Below are 13,995 nucleotides of genomic sequence, written 5' to 3' on the forward strand. Positions count from 1 at the left end.
TCACTCTCCGACATAAGGTTCCTCAATATTGCAACGAAGAAAGAAGTGTACAACACTCGCATTACAGTGCGTGTATTCACACACAAACCTGATGCCATCTACCTTTACATTAGAGACAGTAACTGGGCCGGTAGCTGTAGAGCTAATGCTAGGGTAACAAGGTAACCATATACAGTAAAGCAACACGATGATATAGCGGTAGTTGACTTACTTGTCCGAGGTTTGTAGCTGAGCCGAGGAGAGTTGGTACCGAACCGGACTCCATTTCCAGACGTTCAGCAAGTCCATCTTTGTATTGGACCAAGTTGAGGAAGCAGTCGTCGGTGAAATGTTTGGCGCAGACTTTCTCATTTCCAGAGAAAATGAAATCAACCCACTGCTTCTTCAGAGGCTCGGATGAAGGAAGTAAAAATACACTGTTGTGTTCATTTGTACTACATCCAAACACTGAGCAACTGCCATGCTTCGCTCGTTTGCAAGACATGATGTCTCTCCAGGAAATAACTATGTGGGCTGAGCTAACGCGGTCGTAGCTCATTTTCTCATGGGCGGTCGGGACCAATTCTCTGGGCGGGCCAAGCAGAGAAAGGGGAGGTAACCTTTTCCCCGTATTTTTTACTGAACTTGTTGATGCAAAGCGATCCTCAGGATCCTAAGCAAGAAATACAGGCTTGATGTAAATAATACCTTGTTTTCTTTCCATTATTTTTTTAACCCTTCTGCATTGGTTCTTATTGGTGGTTTGTTGAACTTACAGGTTCCTCTTTGATGAATGACTATGAATGACTAAAAGAAAGCCAAGAGGCCGTTTATCAAAGCCAGGCTCTGTTATTGCATGTGGAACCACTAGGGGGCACGTACACACGTACATACACACACACACACACACACACACACACACACACACACACACACACACACACACACACACACACACACACACACACACACACACACACACACACACACACACACACACACACACACACACACACACACACACACACACACGCACGCACGCACACCGTGAGGACCCAGTCGGGTCTTTGACCCCGCCCCTGCTGTGTGTATGCGTGTGTTTCTCTCCCTCCTACTTAGGAGATTGTCTGCAGGTGTGGACGGACGGTGCCGCAGGAGCCTGGCCAGACAACAGACCGGCGGGGTATACCTACTACGAACCTCGCTGAACATACCCAGCCATTCGACAGAGACGCAACTCACGATCAGAGTTAAATGGTACTACGAAGCTCACTTAGGATTAGAGGGGTTTTATATGCGTCTGAAAAAAAAACCAGTACAGAAACAATAGGGGCTAAGCAGCTTCGCTGCTCGGACCCCTAATAAGGTACGTCCAACCTGCCTTATTCTATAATTTAGGGAATTCACTTTAATTAATTTTACTCTGCAATAACTTGAATGGAACTTCAGATGTTTGGGGACAAGCAGCACAGCAGTCAGGTAGCTATTTAAAGCTATAATAAACCGCGTATTTTGTTTATTTAGATAAAGCATTGTGAAAATGTTTGCATGCACAATAAAAATGCGATATGCGTGGTAGAGAGACGGAGAAGGGAGGAAGGAAGGAGGTGTGTGTGTGTGTGTGTGTGTGTGTGTGTGTGTGTGTGTGTGTGTGTGTGTGTGTGTGTGTGTGTGTGTGTGTGTGTGTGTGTGTGTGTGTGTGTGTGTGTGTGCACGCACTTCAGTTTAACCAGTGAATGAGTCTCTCTGGTCTCTTTGATGAAAGCTTCCTTCTCCCTCCTCAAAGGGCCGTTCAGGATGCTGCCAAGTTACGGGTGCAATGGAGACGGTGTCTCGCAGAGCGCTCAGAGAGCAGATGTTCTCGTGTGGTAACATCGCCCTCTGCTGTCCACATCCGCTCACTACACACACAGGGACGCAAGATCATACGGGACTTGCTTTTCACCAACTTGACATCAGTAACACACACACGCGCGCACACACACACTCATGCACACAGTAAGGTGAATTGAATGAAGACTTTTTCGTTTTGAAGTATGAATCTAAATCAGTCAAATCAGACTCATCCCTTTAATTAAAATGAGGGAGGTCATATAAGATCAAACACAAAGCTGAAATAGCCTCTCACTGTTACCAAGTGAGAACCTGCGTTGGGTTTCACTAATTAGCTCACCTGCCGCAGCTCGCCTGCCTTTCTTAATTAGTTAATTGGTTGCATCTGGTGCGTTTCACTTAAGAGGGAGCCGGACAGTACGTTGGAGTTCTCCACTGGCAGTGTATCGTCTCCCAAACGCGGTATGTTGTGTTCCCAGAAATCAGAACGTGTGTTTAATGTTTTGTTGAGGTCTGTTGTAACTTATTTGACATCTCTTCCTGTTTCATAGGTTAAAGACTTTTTGAAGTAAGGAGGAGCATCTCATCTGAACCTGATGTGAGTAGTATTGTGTGGTGAAGCACAACTGTGGTGACTTGTATGTTGAATATAAATCACTGATAATGTGCGAAGGAAATCGGGGATTGTGGTGGTTTAACTCTCATTTGAAATTTAAATAATGAGTCCACCTGAAAGTAACATTTTAGAAACTATACATTCAAACTTGTCAAAGTAAGAGGTAAATCACTCTTGACTAATGACAGTCAAATAATTAGTGTAACTTATATAAAAAAGCTGGATTAGTTAATTATCTTAATCATTATTTAAAAGTTGGATGATCCCAAAAGCCCTGCATTTGTATTGTCATTCATTTACCTGATTTAATGGAGATGGTAGATGTTGAACTGTGGGACAGTGCCCAGGTTTGGGGACCATGAGTAAACTGTTCCTTCCTTCAAAGGTCTAGCATGGATATTTAACTGCAGCTCTGTGAGTATCCCAACTTGACCATGAAGTTGAACTGCGAACTGTAAGTGATTAGTTTCTCATTACTCTTGGGCACATTGATGTACTTTGGCTTCCTGGCGAGTTAACCTGTTAGCTGAAGGTTGATCTGAGAAGTGAGGATGTTTTATTGGTTCATGGGTTACTGAGGTGTTTGTTTTATGTTGGTTTTAATGGTTTGTTAAAACGGTTACAGGTTCTAAGTTATTGTTGTAAGCTGGAGTAATGGGTTGGGTTCTGATATCTTCAGTCTTCTTTCCAGCTACTCTCCTGAGCTCTGCATCTTCATCACATGAGTGTTGCTTTACTGATGAGGTTGTGGTCTGAGTGAGCAGAGGTGCATACTGGGATACAGAGCTGTCTGAAGTCTACATGTCTGTAGACGCGCCCCCTCAGGGGAAACCGAGTGTTTGAGAAACCGTCGTGATGTCAGTTACCTGGACTAGAATGTTCTTTAAGATGGAGACAGGGATTCAGAAGGAGAAACGCCAGGGGGAGATGAGGGGGGCTCCTCATCTCAACGACTGAAACACAACTACAGTCTGACACAGAGAACCATGGAACACATTCAACAGTCCCCTCCAGGCATCGTGAATCCTCAGGAACAGTTTCATTTCCAAGAAGGTCTTATTTGGGGCCATCCCCAGATGTATCCTGCTCCTCAAGAGCCACCCCCCTCCACTGGGTGGTCTTCTGAACAGATGACTTCCTTCCTGTCGTCAGGCTGACTAAAGCTGCACCGTTTGCATCTGTGAAGGCCCCTCATTCAGGAAACCACTGGACTACAAAGACATGACTTCAGAGACGTTGAATCAACCTTGGAGACGCCAAGAATAATCCATCACCAATGTGGGACGCCACTGAAGAATGTTGTACATAATTTACGTCTCTGGAGACATTGGTTGTTCTGTTCTGGGTGCCCTGGCAGGAGAGCTGGGGTTGGATGATGGAATGTTCTTTGGCATGAGGCTTTTACCCTGCATGATTGTTTGGCCTTTTATGGCTCGGTGGTGTGTGGGTTTGACATGAGATGGATGATTTTTGAGCATCTGGCATGGGGTTCTACGTGTGTTTGGTTCCAATTGGCATGGGGTTCTACGTCCGTGTGTGTGTGTGTGTGTGTGTGTGTGTGTGTCCGGCTTGCTTTGACGGTGATAATGTTCATACGGGGGTCTGTGTGGTTGGCTTGGGATATTGGAATGGTCAACTAAATCATACCTGATGGACGGCCACACGTTTACTTAAGGGCCTCCAGTAGACGTGAAGAGCCCTGAGCGACGCTCCGGAGCGATATCCAACACACTGGGCAGGAAGGAGAGTATCCAACTCAAGTGTAAAAGGATGCAAGCAGCGTGTTCAGATCAGTGACTTCAAACTAGGACTACACCAATCAGGATCAATGGAGGATGGACACCTAAAGGAATTCCACAAGGAGAGTCTGACGTTGGAAATGGACCTAAATGGATATTCAAGATGACCGTCAGACCTGCAAGGAGGCGGCTCTTCATACCTGGCTGGATTGATGGAGAGCCCTGTGGATCTTGTCTCGCTCTCAGTTGCACGTCTTCGCAGGCTGAACTGTATTTGTTTCGGACAGGACTAGCTGAACGATTGGTTCTGATTTAAGGGAACCAATCGTGGGAACTCCAACTAGTGCGCTCTTCGAGCTGAAGTTGTGCTCTTCGGCTGAGGAGGTAAGGAAACCTTCACTGGGGCTTCAAGGTGTAAAGAGGACTGTTTCAAAGTGTTCCATGGTACTCTGATGAAGACCGTTGTTGTGTTCCACTGGCTGAGGGGAAGAACCCTCACATCTTCCTCTTGGCCTTTCTCCTCTGAGAATCCTGCCGCCATCTTGAAGGATATTCTAGCGCATGTAACTTATGTCACGACACATTCTCAAACACTTGGTTTCTCCTGAGGGGCTTGTCTATAGAACTGAAGACGTCAGACAGCACTGTATCCCAGCATGCATCTCTGCTCTCAGACCACACCCCCATGAGTAGGATGCAACACTAGCGATGGAGATGTAGAGTTTTATAAGTAACGAGGGACAAGACAAAGGTGATTAGAACACAATGGCATGTCAAGTCTGGAAATCTTTAAACCATGAAGATGGTTGGATAGTTCAGGAATTGGGCTTTATTTTAGTATGGGCAGTCCTTATTGAATGATTCCATTGTTTTTAGGCAAGGATTTGTTGTTGTGGGATGTACATGGTAGTTTGGTTCTTCGTACGGTTTTGATTGATATAACTTGTACACACTGGGTGCATAATAATTTAAAGGTACACTGAATAGTAGTAATGACCAACAGCAACAAACAGATCTCCTCAAGGTAAGTCTGTTGGCTGTGTTTTCATGAAGACCATCACTGGACTTCAGGATCTTCCTCCGTTCAGCTCAAGGTGAGGCGCTGGTTATGTTTTTTCTTTGGTTGGTTCCGGCTGGAATGTTCGGATTCCAGTCGGACGGTTTGTGCTTCCCGCCGTGGAAGGTTTTGAGTGCGGTCACTTGATTTAGTCCCAATGGATAGCATAGAACGTTGTAGTCTTGACAACCATTAGAAGCCACCTAGCAGTTAGTTGGATAGGAATCTGGCTGAACGTTCTGGATTGTATTTGCGTAACCTCGAGCCGTTGCCAACGGAAACTATTTTTCAGTCGGTTTCCATTGGGAAATGTTTTCCCCTTATCTTAAACAACTTAAGTTTGATATTAAATACATACTGACACGTACAATCGTACAATATGTTGATAATTTCCGATGGTTGCGGCGTACTTTTAACCACGTTAACGGGACTCTCGCTGCGTACGAAACGGCATTCTACTTGCGGGCCCATTTCTGACATCAGTGAAGGCTGAAAAACATTTCAAGGTGGAAGGCAATTTGACATTTCTTCAGCGGAACCCAGCACCTGAATATGGCGAGTAAATTTGATTTAATATCAATACTACTTGGTGTTCTTTGTTACTTCTATCTGCTGTCATTAATTGCCACATAAGTTAAACCCTACCTAATGGAATGACGTTAAACAATGACTTTGGTGCTGAGTTACCAACTGGATAATATCAAAGCTAAAATAATGGCCGTCCTTCCCATGTGTTACAGTAGAAGATACTCTGTATCTGTACAAGGTTAAAAAGGTAACATGTAGTTTGTCCCAAGGTGTCCACCTCCTCACCCAGAGCCAGACCTCCACCTCCTCACAAGTCCTCCAGAACAGGTCAGTGCTCTTGTGTGTGAGTAGTGGTCAGTTTCAATGCATGGCCTGAACCACATCTTTAAACTTTTAGACTGCTCTGTCTTCATTCCCAAAATGGAATGCTCATGTCTGGTCTCAAGTATTTTCCAGCCTTGAGTTATAAAATAATAGTTAATTTAATTGTGTAACTAGGTTTTGGATGAGTCAATTAAGTTTATTGTTGGGCAAATGCTGATATAAATCTGCTGCTGTAGCTGAAAGGCGAGGCTGGGGACCGGAGGCTTGTGGTGCCAGGGTGGACCGGAGACTGAGGCTGGAGACCAGGGGCCTGCAGCACTGGACCAGAGGGTAACCGTCACCAAGCTCATCTCAAACACTAAAATCCACGCTAGTTTAGGTCTGGTTTTAATCATCTTATGACTTTATCTGTGCCAAGCTGTGATTTGAGTTAATTCATACCAGGTTTATGTAGGAGTCATTATTGTTACTAGTGCTGCTATGACCGTAGTGGATGAATTGCGGAATGCGACAATCTGCAGACGTTGTCTAATTTAAGTGTTCAAATATGTTTTAAATTCGTCTTCCATTTTACAAGTGAACCTCAGATGCAGGAGGTGGGGTGTGTTGTGTCCCCAGGTGATTTACTGCTGAGACCAACTGTTTGTAACCAGACCAGGAATCCATGGCTGAAGGAGCTGATGGAGGAGCCGTGCTGAAGGAGCTGATGGAGGAGCCGTGCTGAAGGCCCTGCCTGGTGGAGGAGCTGACGGAGGCCCTGCCTGGTGGAGGATGTCTGTCGTGGGGTAGATGGAGCCTGACTCTGAAGTGATCATCACACTCACTGCCACTTCTCGTAGAATACTGCTACCACAAACCACCGGCGTTTGTACCACATATACCAGACGACTACATCTGTTTTACCACATGTTGAAGCAAGACTTCTGCTGTTTGTTCCAGACCAGGACTCTGTCTGAGGAGAGCTGATGGAGGAGCTGAGACGCTGGAGGACGACTAGGAATCGACCAACAAGGATTCCTCGTAAGTTTGTATTTACTTACATGGTTGACTTAAAGGGCAAAATACAGATGTTACTTTGACATGCGTTAACAAACTACTGCTGTGTTTTCTTACTAGGACGTGTTTCTGGAGCGGAGGCGAGCTGGTAGGGGAGCCATGAATCTGGAGGATGACCATGACTCTACCAACAAGGATTGTAAGTTTGTATTAACCTAACAAAGTGGAAATAAAGGGCTTAAAATGAGACAAACTACATGTTTGTTACCAGACGTTGGGGCCAGACTTGCGCTGTTTGTTCCAGACCAGGACTCTGGGTGAGGAGAGCTGATGGAGGAGCCAAGACTCTGGAGGACGACATCACTCTACCAACAAGGATCCTCGTAAGTTTGCATTAAGTAAACAGAGTGGACTTGTTGTAACGCAGGATTAGTTTGTCCAGTAGAAGTTAAGGCATACTACTGTGGTTGGTTACCAGACAAACTACAGCTGCTACTTTGTTACGCGCCATTAGAGCCCAACTACTCCTGTGTTTGTGACCTTACATTAGAGACAAACTACTACTGTGTTTGTTACCTTACATTAGAGACCAACTACTCCTGTGTTTGTTACCTTTCATTAGAGACAAATTACTGCTGTGTTTGTTACCTTACATTAGAGACAAATTACATTTGTAACCAGACAAGGAATCTGGAGGACTGACGGAGAAGCCGTACATCTGGAAGGCAAATCCTGAGGACGACCAGGACTCTACCATCAAGGATTCCTCGTAAGTTTGCATTATCTGGATATAGTGGACTAGGTAGGGGGTTGGGGGTTCAACTCACAGACCAATGGTGCCGACATTCAAGTCCTCAGGATACAGTGATGCGTCCTTGAGCAAGGCGCCCTAAAGCCTGCCTGCTCCTTAATGACGTCTCTTTGGTTCAGATAATGTTGCATCTTTTGAATATTGAACCTAATCCATGTCCATTTGGTCCGGGCAGACACACCTGAGCTGAACCTCACCTGATCCTGTTTGGTCGGGGGCAGACACACCTGAGCTGAACCCGCCCTGATCCGGCCATCCTGCTGGTCCCGTCTCCTCAGTTCATCTGAGCCTCGTCCTCCAGAAGACCTGCTGAGCTCAGCAGTCTGAGGCTGATGGATCAATGACCTCCAGTGGGAGTGATCTTCTTGACCCCACATGTAACCGTGTGCTTCCACATGCCTTTCCCTCACGTCTGTCACTAACCTCACTACTTCACTACTCTCTACTCCTTCACCTTCTTCTTCCTTCTCTGTTGTTTGAACCTTTACACTGAAGGCGTGTCTTCCTGCCCTCAGAGGGTTCAGCGTTAGGGTTGAGAGTCAGGGTTTAGAGTCAGGGAAAGAGCTGGTCAGGGAGGACTGGTTTTACACAAACCTCTTCACTTGCTTTCTGAATGGTGGTGACATTTTGAAAAGATTCATTTGGGAAAATGTTTTCCTCTGCTTTCCTTTACAAAAATATGTATTAAACTTCTGTGTTTGTAACCAGACCAGGAATCCATGGCTGATGAAGCTGATGGAGGAGCCGTGCTGAAGGCCCTGCCTGGTGGAGGAGCTGATGGAGGCCCTGCCTGGTGGAGGAGTCGTGCTGCAGGCCCTGCCTGGTGGAGGAGCTGATGGAGGCCCTGCCGGGTGGAGGAGCCGTGCTGAAGGCCCTGCCTGGTGGAGGAGCCGTGCTGAAGGCCCTGCCTGGTGGAGGAGCCGTGCTGAAGGCCCTGCCTGGTGGAGGAGCTGGTGGAGGCCCTGCCTGGTGGAGGAGCTGGTGGAGGCCCTGTCTGGTGAAGGACGTCCGTCGTGGGGTAGATGGAGCCTGACTCTGCAGTGATCATCACACTCACTGCCACTTCTCGTAGAATACTGCTACCACAAACTACCGGCGTTTGTACCATATATACCAGACAACTACATCTGTTTTACCACATGTTGAAGCAAGACTTCTGCTGTTTGTTCCAGACCAGGACTCTGTCTGAGGAGAGCTGCTGGAGGACGACTAGGAATCGACCAACAAGGATTCCTTGTAAGTTTGTATTTACTTGCATGGTTGACTTAAAGGGCAAAATACAGCTGTTACTTTGACATGCGTTAACCAACTACCGCTGTGTTTTCTTACTAGAATGTGTTTCTGGTGCGGAGGCAAGTTGGTTGGGGAGCCGCAAATCTGGAGGATGACATCACTCTAATTACCAATTACTACTGTGTTTGTTACTTTACATTAGAGACCAATTACGTTTGTAACCAGACCAGGAATCTGGAGGACTGATGGAGAAGCCGTACACCTAGAAGGCAGATCCTTAGGACGACCAGGACTCTACCATTAAGGATTCCTCGTAAGTTTGCAAGATCTGGACATAGTGGACTAGGTAGGGGGTTGGGGGTTAAACTCTCAAACCAATGGTGCCGGGTTCAAGTCCTCAGAATACAGTGATGCGTCCTTGAGCAAGGCACCCTAAAGCCTGCCTGCTCATTAATTACTTATCTTTGGTTCAGAAAATGTTGCATCTTTTGAATATTGAATCTAATCAATGTCCTTGTTTGGTCCGGGCAGACGCACCTGAGCTGAACCCGCCCTGATCCTGACATCCTGCTGGTCCCGTCTCCTCAGTTCATCTGAGCCTCGTCCTCCAGAAGACCTGCTGAGCTCAGCGGTCTGAGGCTGATGGATCAATGACCTCCAGTGGGAGTGATCTTCTTGACCCCACATGTAACCTTGTGCTTCCACACGCCTTTCCCTCACGTTTGTCACTAACCTCACTACTTCACTACTCTCTACTGCTTCCTCTTCTTCTTCCTTCTCTGTGGTTCGAACCTTTACACTGAAGGCGCGTCTTCCTGCCCTCAGAGGGTTTAGCGTTAGGGTTGAGAGTCAGGGTTTAGAGTCAGGGACAGAGCTGGTCAGGGAGGACTGCTTTTACACAAACCTCTTCACTTGCTTTCGGAATGGTGGTGACATTTTGAGATTTGGGAAAATGTTTTCATCTGCTTCCCTTTACAAAATTGTATTTTACTTCTGTCAAGTGTTTTTGTTTATATATTAAAATCCCACATTGACTTCTACATGTTTGGTGCGGTTCATTTAATTGTCCTTTTAACTTGGTTAATGTCAAGCTAAACTCCTGCAATACATTTAATATACATGATTGTTATTCAGCAATGTTCACATAATCCATTTAGTAAAAATATGAAACCTCAATATTACTACAAAATTCAAGCCTATTCATGTATTTAACAATGTACATACTGCCCTGCAGGCCATTCTCTGCTACTACAACACTTTCAAACCACCAACCCATCTCACATCAATGTACCATAGCTACGTTGGTTCAAACGGAAAATGTAGTTTGGTGCGAGACTGTTGTCCAGCAGAGGGAGCTGTCATACACCTTAATTATGCAGGGATGTCTGTGTATTTACATTTTAAAATGTTCATGTGCTGGTCTTGTTTGTCTGCAAATAACTCTGTGGATAAGCAGCACAGCAGTCAGGTAGCTATTTTATGCTAAAATAAACGGCATATTTTGTTGATTTATGTGAAGCATTATGATTTTTTTTTTCATGCAAATTAAAGCATAGAAATAATTTTGCTTTTTATTTTTCCGTCTGGGCTAAGCCCCGGATGTTTATGAGACCTAGAAACACCCCTGCCGTCGACGGCGTTCCCATGGACGGGCCGGACGTCAGGTGGCGGAGGACGGGGTCCGACGGATGACAGGGGGCCACAAAGGGCCTCCAACGCCCCCCCTCCAGCTCATACTGAGCCAGTATCCTGTGTACTTATACTCATACTGAGCCAGTATCCTGGGTACTTATACACATACTGAGCCAGTAACCTGTGTACTTATACTCATACTGAGCCAGTATCCTGTGTACTTATACTCATACTGAGCCAGTATCCTGTGTACTTATACTCATACTGAGCCAGTAACCTGTGTACTTGTACTCATACTGAGCCAGTATCCTGTGTACTTATACTCATACTGAGCCAGTATCCTGTGTACTTATACTCATACTGAGCCAGTAACCTGTGTACTTATACTCGTACTGAGCCAGTAACCTGTGTACTTATACTCATACTGAGCCTGTATCCTGTGTACTTATACTCATACTGAGCCAGTATCCTGTGTACTTATACTCATACTGAGCCAGTAACCTGTGTACTTATACTCATACTGAGCCAGTTACCTGTGTACTTATACTCATACTGAGCCAGTAACATGTGTACTTATACTCATACTGAGCCAGTAACCTGTGTACTTATACTCATACTGAGCCAGTAACATGTGTACTTATACTCATACTGAGCCAGTAACCTGTGTACTTATATGCTCATACTGAGCCAGTAACCTGTGTACTTATACTCATACTGAGCCAGTTTCCTGTGTACTTGTACTCATACTGAGCCAGTATCCTGTGTACTTGTACTCATACTGAGCCAGTATCCTGTGTACTTATACTGAGCCACTAACCTGTGTACTTATACTCATACTGAGCCAGTATCCTGGGTACTTATACTCATACTTAGGCGGTGTCCTGTGTACTTATACTCGGTGGCGTCACAAGGCTGTTTTATTCGGGGCTAAAGCGCCGGATATTATTTAATTATCCCTGAATATAATTTTTGGGTAAAATAAGTAAAATAAAAGAATATTTTTCTCTCTATATATATATATATATATATATATATATACACATATATATACATCTATACATATATATATATTAGACCCACTTCCATTCATTTTACTCTGAAATAGATTGAATAGAACTTTAGATGTTTGGGGATAAGCAGCAAAGCAGTCAGGTAGCTATTTAAAGCAGTTTTTTTGTATGCCCAAAGGGATACTTTTCTTTTCCCTCTGGGCTAAGTCCCGGATGTTTATGAAACCTAGAATCGGCTGCGTCTCTTGCGGCGGCGGCGGCGGCAGCGGCGGCGGCGTCTCTTGCGGCGGCGGCGTCTCTTGCGGCGGCGGCGGCGGCTCTTGCGGCGGCGGCGTCTCTTGCGGCGGCGGCGTCTCTTGCGGCGGCGGCGGCGTCTCTTGCGGAGGCGCAGGCGGCGCCGCCGCAAGAGACGCAGCAGCTGTACATGTGAGCCGTCTTTTAGTGCCTTGCGTCGGCTCCATACATGGCTCAGGAGGACCACAGCCCAAAGCAGACTCCAGCTCCTAGCTGTGATGTCCATTGAGTAGGAGTTGCTTGAAAGAATTGAACACCAAAGGGTCATTGACAGGTTTGCCACCCTCAAAGTGCGGCGACATAGATTTTTTGGGCTTTTTGGGTTGACCTTCTTTTTATTCTTTTTTTTTTGCTCTTGATGTGAAGCATGTATTATTATCAATTATTGATGACTTATATTGGTTTATGAAAGTTCAGATAGGTGTGCAACCAAGTAGAATAGAGATGGCCATCCGTAAATAATTAACAGAAGATTGGTTGTCCAAGTCCCTTGTACATAGTACTTTGTTCAATGACAATAAAGTTGAATATAATATAATCTAATCGAATGACTGTTGATACAAAAGGAGGCACTTGGAGTTAACGGTCAGGGGGCTGTCTGTGTGAACTGGCACAATAAAGCTGGTGTTCTGGAAAGGGCTAAAAAAAATAGAAATAATCTGTATTTTGGAGTTAGTTTAACCAATGTTAAAATGAAAGTTATTTTTTGACATATTTTCTTTTTTGTGTGGAAAAAATGGTGGGTGGTGGCAGTGGGGCTCATTGGGTGCTTAGCACCCCTAAACCTCTGACCCTAGAATGACCCCTGCTTCTAGTCATTCTTGCTTTGCTTGAATTCTGGAATAATTTTGGGCGGGAGTGCATGAGGTTTGGTCAGAAGGCCTGATGTAGGCTAGATTGGATGGAATGCGTGTTGTGAATTGAGAACAGCCAGCTCACGATGTGATACAGCGTTCAGCTGTGCAACAAATATATTTTTATTTTTCAATCTTGACGACTTTTGTAGTGCTGTGTGTAGCCACACCTTTGGCCCTTCTGAACTTAAACACGCAGTTAATATCCTTTCATAACTCCTCTTGTTTATGTTGGTAGCTTAGCCATGTCATGTCACGTTGTCAACATTGGATACATGGAGCAGGACATAGTGGGTCATGTGTCCGATGCTTTTTGGAAACTTATTCTTCATAAAGCGTGCCAGACGGATTTTACATTTTATTCCTTAGTAATTAGCTCCATGGGTATGCCGTCTTTCAGAACCTTTCATTACCGGCACGAGAGAGAGAAATAAGAGGGCATCCTCCTTGTACCCAGCACTTCTGAAAATGCACTTCCGAATGCGTCTCTGTCCCTCAAACCAAACTGACGCCCATGTGCTTTGCGACTTTATCATTTACACTTTACATTTTACACTCATTTTAAATGTATATTGTTTATACCTTCTTTTTTGTTTGGCCTGTTTGTTCTGTTTGTCTTTACTTTATATTATAATATAATCGATACAACTGACTTTCTATTTAGGTGGGGTTGATATTATAATATCTAACTATGACTGATTGGTGGGGTATTATTTAGGAGTCTATGTTTAACTTGATTTATTCATATCGATGCATACACAAATGATCATATGCAATTATACTGAGCATATAAACTATATGTATACAGTGTCCATCGTTTTTTATCTTTATTTTAATCTTTAATTTATTTTTATTATATTTTATACTTGTATTTATCACTAAATCTCTCTTTGCTCTACTTTTGACCCTTATCCCTTTGGGATGAGAGAGAGAGAGAGAGAGAGAGAGAGAGAGAGAGAGAGAGAGAGAGAGAGAGAGAGAGAGAGAGAGAGAGAGAGAGAGAGAGAGAGAGAGAGAGAGAGAGAGAGAGAGAGAGAGAGAGAGAGAGAGAGAGAGAGAGAGCGCGAGCGCGCGCGCGCTACAGGTAAA

General features: G+C 44.9%; 1 long non-coding RNA gene across 1 annotated transcript; it reads left to right on the forward strand.

Moving 5' to 3' along the window:
- Positions 1-687: 687 nt before the first annotated feature.
- Positions 688-10,081, forward strand: LOC132455434 (uncharacterized). Its single transcript, XR_009525216.1, has 15 exons — positions 688-1,345; positions 1,766-2,274; positions 2,364-2,410; positions 2,814-6,079; positions 6,313-6,406; positions 6,730-6,883; positions 7,016-7,096; positions 7,193-7,271; positions 7,344-7,470; positions 7,731-7,841; positions 8,059-8,260; positions 8,592-8,901; positions 9,056-9,119; positions 9,319-9,429; positions 9,648-10,081. It is a non-coding gene; the product is annotated as an uncharacterized LOC132455434 (long non-coding RNA).
- Positions 10,082-13,995: the final 3,914 nt, after the last annotated feature.

This window comes from Gadus macrocephalus, chromosome 4 (genome assembly GCF_031168955.1).
Source record: "Gadus macrocephalus chromosome 4, ASM3116895v1".
Taxonomy (NCBI): domain Eukaryota; kingdom Metazoa; phylum Chordata; class Actinopteri; order Gadiformes; family Gadidae; genus Gadus; species Gadus macrocephalus.